General features: G+C 43.4%; 1 non-coding gene across 1 annotated transcript; it reads left to right on the top strand.

The window, feature by feature from the left end:
- The first annotated feature begins 7,072 nt into the window (after positions 1 to 7,072).
- On the top strand, positions 7,073 to 7,179 carry LOC141688113 (small nucleolar RNA R71). Its single transcript, XR_012561577.1, has one exon. It is a non-coding gene; the product is annotated as a small nucleolar RNA R71 (small nucleolar RNA).
- The last annotated feature ends 1,040 nt before the right edge of the window (positions 7,180 to 8,219 follow it).

Raw genomic sequence — 8,219 nt, 5'->3', positions numbered from 1 at the left:
AGAGCCCACTCTTGATCAATTACGCAATTTTTTTTTTTTTTAACTCTGAGCAAGTGCGTTTCGCTCCATCTTGCTCAACCCTAGACTGCTCGCATAACATGCGAGCCGGCTACTAGCCATTTGACGCCTAGCCACAACTAGCAACAAATTCCATTTTTACTCCATTTTTTTTCTTTTTCATGCCTTTACCACAAGAACCTATTATCAAATTCTAAGCATAATAAATAGATTATCCTCGAAAATAATCAGATCATAACAACAATCTAGTCCTTCAGCATTCTCTAAGACTTAGTGACAATACAAGTGCTTCTAGCATGCATATCAACCTACACAACTTAATATCACTTTAATGCTATCACTACACTCGCATCAATATCACAATTCAGTCGATAAATCATTGCAAAAGGGATCATGGTATATGCATGAGCTATATGATATGACAACAAATAAAGCTATATAAAAAAACTATATGGTAAAAATTATGCAACTATATGAACTAACTATCATGAATATGCAACTATATGACACACACAAAATATTCCTTAACTACCACCCCCAAACTTAAAATCTTCACTGTCCCCAGTGAAGGTAGTAGAAAGGAACACAGGGTATACCTACTCGGAGTCATCATCATCATCACCCTCAGTGGGTGGAGTATCAGGCGGCGGGTATGCAGAGTCCTCACCAAAAACTGGCCACTGGATATCAGCTCCAAGGCCTCGAAAAGCAGTCCCTAACACAAGGGTGAGCTCCTGAGCAAACCTGCTCTGCGTCTCATACATGGCATCCATCCGCCGTGAAAGCATCCTATACTGGGCATCACCCATCCCAGCACCCTCCTGAGCTCTCGAAGAACTAGCCTCACCACGCCCTGGCCTGGCCATAGTAGCACCTCATGCTGGACGCCCTCCTGGAAGACGATAACCCAGCCCATGCTCCTCAGGCTCACCACCGGTCCACTCCTGCATCCCATTCAGAGTGCCAGAATCTATAGGAGCTGCTGGCAACTGCAACTGCTCTTGAGCCGGCCAGTTCACTCCTACTGCACGGCATAGCTTTGTAACCGTGGATGCATAAGGGATGTTCATATGCTTTGCTCCCCTCAAAAACTTCAGAATTCCTTGGTAGATAAACTCACCAAGGTCCACATAGTATTCCTCATTCAGAATTCCCCACAACAACTGTGCTCTCTCAACTGTGACCTCGTGTGCATGTGAAGAAGGCAAAATATTAGCGCATATAAATGCGTTCCATGCACGGGCATACCTGTTCATGGCGATCGCCGGAAAGTGACGATACTCATTATTGGCTGGACTGCGGTTCCAAACTGTGCCCGGTCGACAGAGAGTCGCACAAATCAAATCCAAGTCAAAATCCTCAGCAGTCTTTTCATTCCAGTTCTCTTCCTCGGGCTTCCTCTCTCGCTGTCCAATCATTCGGCGAATCGCCGCAGGATGATAATCAACCGTCAGCCCCCGAACTACAGAAAACCCATTCTTTTCAGCCTTCGCCTTCGCGTAGAACTCGCGAACAACACTCATCGGTACTGCTTCGGGTGACTCACAAAAAGCTATCCACCCCTTCTCTGCAATCATGGCCAACAACTCACCATCCCTCCCTGATGGTAAAAACCCCCTCTCCTTCAGAATCGGGTTCCCCAACAGCCTAGTGTACTCCTCCTCCGCGGCTCTGTCAGTTAACCGAGGCCTCGCAGCAGTACCCCTTGATGAATCAGCAGTAGGAACTGTGCTGCTGCTGTCAATAGTGCGTGCTCTCTTGGGTGCCATTGATTTGTGAATAAAAGTGTGTAAGAACTGATTTTTGATGTTTATGAGAGGATTTAAGTGTAGGAAGTTGTGGGAGATATGTAGGATAGGTGTATGTATATATAGGGTGTGGAGTAGGTTAAATTAGATTAGGAGTGGGGTTGAGTGATTAAATCATGGGGTAATGGGAAAAGAATTCGTGGATTTATGGGCTGTAATGGGTTTTTGTGTTTTTGTTTTTGTTTTTTTTTTTTTTTTCTGAACTGTAAAAAAAATTTCTGGAACTCGACCCCTGCGCGGCCGCTCAGCAATTCTGCGCGGGCGCGCAGCAAGCTGCGCGGCCGCTCAGCATAGCTGCGCGGCCGCTCAGCATAGCTGCGCGGCCGCTCAGCATAGCTGCGCGGGCGCGCAGAGGGTCTCTGGAAAAAATAATTTTCAGCCCCTGTTTTCTGATTTTTTTGTGTTTTTGGATAGGTTATTAACTTCTAAGGGTTCCTGTAACAACAATTCATGGGTTGCCTCCCACGCAGCGCTTCTTTTTCGTCATTAGCTTGACGTTCCGTTCCTTTCTCACGTAGTCAACAAAATGGCACTAACCACCTCTCGTTTTGCCATGTCCCCATAGTAGTGCTTCAACCGCTGACCGTTAACCTTGAATGCTTGGTCCGAATCATTCTCAAAAATTTCCACCGCTCCATGTGGAAACACAGTTTTGACAATAAAAGGTCCAGACCACCTTGATTTCAACTTCCCAGGAAAAAGTCGGAGCCGAGAGTTGAATAACAGAACTTGTTGCCCTGGCACAAACAACTTAGGATGTAGCTTCCTATCGTGCCACCTTTTCACCTTTTCCTTATACATTTTGTTATTCTCGTACGCTTGAAGTCAAAATTCATCAAGTTCATTAAGCTGAAGCATTCTTTTCTTACCAGCTGCATCTAAATCCAGGTTCAATTTCTTCAATGCCCAGTAGGCCTTATGCTCAAGCTCCGCCGGTAGATGACATCCCTTACCGTACACCAACTGAAACGGTGACATTCCAAGTGGCGTTTTGTATGCTATTCTGTAAGCCCAAACAGCTTCATCGAGCTTTAAAGACCAATCCTTCCTTGATGGACAAACAACCTTCTCTAGAATGCGCTTTATCTCTCTGTTAGACACTTCCGCTTGACCATTTGTTTGCGGATGATAGGCAGTAGCTACTCGATGATTCACATTATAACGCTGCATCATAGAAGTGAACTTACGGTTGCCAAAAATGCGATCCTTCATCACTTATGATTACCCGAGGTGTTCCAAACCTTGTGAAAATTTGCTTATGAAGAAAATTTAGCACTGCCTTTGCATCATTTGTTGGTAAAGCTTTAACTTCGACCCATTTGGAGACATAATCGACTGCCAGCAAAATGTACTGATTATTGCAAGACGAGATAAAAGGCCCCATGAAATCGATTCCCCATACATCAAAGACCTCGACTTCAAGCATCACATTTAATGGCATCTCATCCTTCCTTGACAAATTTCCCACTCTTTGGTAACGATCACACCTTAAAACAAACTGATGAGCATCCTTGAACAAGGTGGGCCAGAAAAAACCTGCTTGCAGAATACGAGCTGCCGTTTTCTCACCTCCATAGTGTCCACCATAAACCGTGGCATGGCAGTCTCGTAATATCCCCTCCGTCTCACAGAACGGGATACATCTCCTGATGATCTGGTCAGCTCCCTGTCTAAACAAATATGGTTCATCCCACATATACCACTTCAGCTCATGCAGAAACTTCTTCTTTTGCGCGGATGTCAAATTGGGAGGCATTATATTGCTGACAAGATAGTTTACAATATCTGCAAACCATGGTTCTTCCTCCTGAATTGCAAACAACTGCTCATCCGGAAAAGATTCATTGATTAACGTCCTATCTTGTGAAGTAGAATCGGGATTCTCCAACCTAGAGAGATGGTCAGCTACTTGATTCTCGGTACCTTTTCTATCTTTGATCTCTAACTCAAATTCCTGAAGTAAAAGCACCCAACGAATGAGTCTCGGCTTCGAATCCTTCTTAGAAACCAGATAGCGAATAGCTGCATGATCAGTGAATACTGTCACTTTCGTACCAAGCAGATAAGATCGAAATTTCTCAAAGCCAAAGACTATAGCCAAAAGCTCCTTCTCAGTAGTGGTGTAGTTCAATTGGGCCCCATTTAAAGTCTTACTCGCATAGTAGACCACATGGAAGAGATTTTTCTTGTGCTGTCCCAGAACTACACCTACCGCATAGTCACTCGCATCACACATCATCTCAAACAGTTCTGTCCAATCTGGTGCTGTAATAACTGGTGCCGTGATCAAACTCTCCTTGAGAGTCTCGAATGCTGCCAAACATTCATCATCAAATTTGAAAGGCACATCTTTCTCAAGTAAATTGCACAACGGCTTAGATATCTTTGAAAAGTCCTTGATGAATCGCCGATAAAAACCCGCATGACCGAGAAAACTACGGATTCCTTTCACTGAATTAGGTGGGGGAAGATTTTCAATGACTCCCACCTTGGCCTTGTCCACCTCCAGACCTTTGCTAGAGACCTTATGCCCAAGGATAATGCCTTCACGCACCATAAAATGACATTTCTCCCAATTAAGCACCGAATTAGTTTCCACGCATCTTTTGAGTACGGCGCGCAGATTATTCAAGCATTCATCATATGAGTGTCCAAAGACGGAGAAGTCATCCATGAACACTTCGACGTTATTTCCAATCATGTCAGAGAATATAGCCATCATACATCTCTGAAAGGTGGCCGGGGCACCACATAACCCAAACAAAACTCTACGAAAAGCAAATGTACCAAATGGACAAGTGAAGGTAGTCTTTTCCTGATCCTCTGGTGCAATACAAATCTGATTATACCCGGAATACCCATCCAGAAGACAAAAATACTCATGTCCCACCAATCTGTCAAGCATTTGATCAATGAATGAGAGAGGGAAGTGATCCTTTCTTGTGGCTTTGTTCAATTTTCTATAATCCATGCATACTCTCCATCCTGTAACTGTTCGAGTAGGGATGAGCTCATTCTTTTCATTTGCGACCACAGTGATACCTCCCTTCTTAGGAACACATTGTACAGGGCTCACCCACGAGCTGTCAGAAATAGGATAAATGATGCCTGCAGCTAGCCATTTCAGAATTTCTTTCTTCACCACCTCCTTCATGATTGGGTTCAGTCTTCGCTGCTGTTCCACAGTTGGCTTACTACCTTCCTCTAACAGAATTTTATGCATACAATATGAGGGACTTATCCCCTTGATGTCTGCTATAGTCCATCCTATAGCTGATTTGAATTCTCTCAAAATCCTTAAGAGCTTGTCTTCCTCACTACCTGAAAGGTCAGCTGAAATAATAACAGGTAACGTAGATGAATCACCTAAAAAGGCATACCTCAAGTGTTCAGGTAATGGTTTGAGCTCTAAGGTAGGCGCTTCCTCTATTGATGGTTTGAGCTTCCCTTCAGCGTTCTTGAGGTCAGAAGTACCAAGAGATTCAAATGGTATATCTAGCTTTCGCTTCCAGGGAGAAGCGTTCAGATATTGTAATTGCTCGTTGCTATCGTCATCATCACTGTCAAATTCCCCCACTAAGGCCTTTTCCAATGCATCAGACATTAGCATGTGATCGAGTTCCGAAGTAACCGTAGAATCAATCACATCCACTTTTAAGCACTCCTCATCTTCTGTAGGGAATTTCATTGCCTTGAATACGTTGAAGGTCACATCCTGATCTTGAACCCGCATAGTAAGTTCTCCTTTTTGCACATCTATCAAGGTACGGCCAGTTGCCAAGAAAGGCCTCCCCAAGATTATGGGAATCTTTTTATCTTCCTCAAAATCCAGAATAACAAAATCAGCAGGAAAGAAGAGCTTATCCACTTTGACGAGCACATCCTCAACTATGCCCCTTGGGTAAGTAATGGAACGGTCCGCCAATTGTAGCGACATGTATGTGGGTTTTGGATCAGGTAGATCCAGCTTTTTAAAGATCAACAACGGCATCAGATTAATGCTTGCTCCCAAATCACAAAGGCACTTATCAAAAGTTAGATTGCCAATGGTGCAAGGAATGGTGAAGCTTCCTGGATCTTTCAGTTTTGGTGGTAACTTATGTTGCAGAACCGCGCTGCATTCTTCCGTGAGAGCAACGGTTTCAAGGTCATCCAGTTTCACCTTCCTTGAAAGAATAGTCTTCATAAACTTCGTATAACTAGGCATTTGTTCCAGAGCCTCAGCGAAAGGTATATTGATGTGAAGTTTCTTGAACACCTCCAGAAACTTCCCGAACTGTTTATCCAGCTTTTGTTGTTGCAATCTCTTAGGAAAAGGTGGTGGAGGATAGAGCTGTTTCTCCCCTGTATTAGCCTCAGGCAGAGTGTGTTCAACAGTAGTCTTCCTTGGTTCCGCCGCTTTCTCCCTTTGCTTAGATTCTTCATCTCGAACTTCAGCTTCGACTTCTTTTGCCTTTTCAGCATCAGCTACTTTTCCAGACCTTAAGGTAATAGCCTTGACTTGCTCTTTAGCTTCCTTCCTGCCTGGTACTTCCGTGTCACTGGGAAGAGTGCCAGGTTGACGATTGAGCACTGCATTGGCTAATTGACCGATTTGATTTTCCAAGGTCTTGATAGAAACCGCCTGACTCTTGCACAACAGCTTAAGTTCCTCAAAATCAGCACTAGTAGGTGCAGCTGCACTTCCCTGTTGAGGATATGATTGTCTTGTAGCATACTGCTGTGGTTACTGGAATCCAGGTGGGTTAAACTATTTACTCACTCCTTGCTGATATGGTGGCTGAATAGCATTCTGATTATTTCCCCAGCTGAAATTTGGATGATTTCTGTTGTTAGGATGATAGGTTGCTGGCACAAGCTGCTGTTGTCACTGATAATTATTCACATACTGAACAGATTCATTGACAAGAGCACACTGATCCGTAGCATGAGAACCTGCACAAAGCTCACAAACCATAGCTATTTGATTAACTCCATACGTAGCCAAAGAATCAACCTTCATTGATAGCGCTTGGAGCTGGGCTGCAATAGCGGTGGCTGCATCAACTTCCAGAATACCTGCTACCTTGCCTGATGTCATCCTCTGAGTTGGGTTTTGATGCCCATTTGCAGCCATCGTCTCAATAAGATTGTACGCCTCAGTATAGCTTTTAGCCCATAAGGCGCCTCTAGCTGCTGCATCGAGCATGGGCCGAGATTGAGCCCCCAAACCATTATAAAAACCAGTGATTACCATCCAATCCGGCATTCCATGATGTGGACATTTTCTCAACATTTCCTTGTAGCGTTCCCAAGCCTCGCACATAGATTCTGTGGGTTGCTGCGCAAACTGAGTAAGAGCACTCCTCATAGCAGCATTCTTTGCCATTGGATAAAACTTCACCAGAAACTTTTGCGCAAGATCTTGCCACGTAGTGATTGACCCAGCTGGTTCAGAATGTAACCAGTCTTTAGCCTTATCCCTCAGTGAGAATGGGAAAAGCCTCAACTTGATAGCCTCATCAGTCATGCCATTATACTTAAAAGTGCTGCAGATCTCGACAAAATTCCTTATGTGCATGTTGGGGTCTTCAGTTGCCGCTCCTAAAAAAAAAACAGAATTCTGCACCATCTGAATAGTGCCCGGCTTGATTTCAAAGGTGTTAGCTTGAATAGCCGGATGAAGGATGCTTGACTGAATGTCATCAATTTTAGGCCGAGAAAAATCCATAAGAGCTGGATCAGCTTGAACAATATGATCTCCCATGTTTACTGGTTCTTTCTGCTCAGTTCCTGAATCCGAATCCTCAAAATCTAACTTCTCCGGTGTATCAAGAACTTCGTCTTTCTCCTCAGCTGTATCTAAGGTCCTCTTGCGAGCACGAGAACGAGTTTGCATAAACGCACTAAAGTACCTGAAACACAACCGAAAAGAGTAATTAACTACTACGTCCTAATCATTGAGTCCTAATGACCAATGATGGTAAGTACATAAACTAAACAACTACGCCGAGTCCCCGGCAGCGGCGCCAAAAACTTGTTAGGGCGAAATCACGCACTAATATTCACGCAAGTATACGCGTTCGCAAGTAATATAGAATACTTTCTAGTTCGTTCCCTCAGAGACTCAGACTAAGTTATTGTCTAATTTAACTCACTCACCAATGTATGATTACTTCTCAATGTTAAGATAATAACACTTAAAATTATTGATTAAATATTAACTATAATTAACTACTTAATTAACCACTTAACTAACACTGCAATTTATCAATAATAAAACACTCATGAGATCACAACTTCATTATTACTTCCTTCTATAGCCATAGTTATTACCTTTAGCATGTGACAGTGATGATATTAATCGAATAACACAAAACTGATAAAAGCCAACTTTCATTGTACTAATACCAT

Source organism: Apium graveolens, chromosome 9, assembly GCF_009905375.1.
Source record: "Apium graveolens cultivar Ventura chromosome 9, ASM990537v1, whole genome shotgun sequence".
NCBI classification, from domain to species: domain Eukaryota; kingdom Viridiplantae; phylum Streptophyta; class Magnoliopsida; order Apiales; family Apiaceae; genus Apium; species Apium graveolens.
This window is presented reverse-complemented; position numbering and strand designations above follow the sequence as displayed.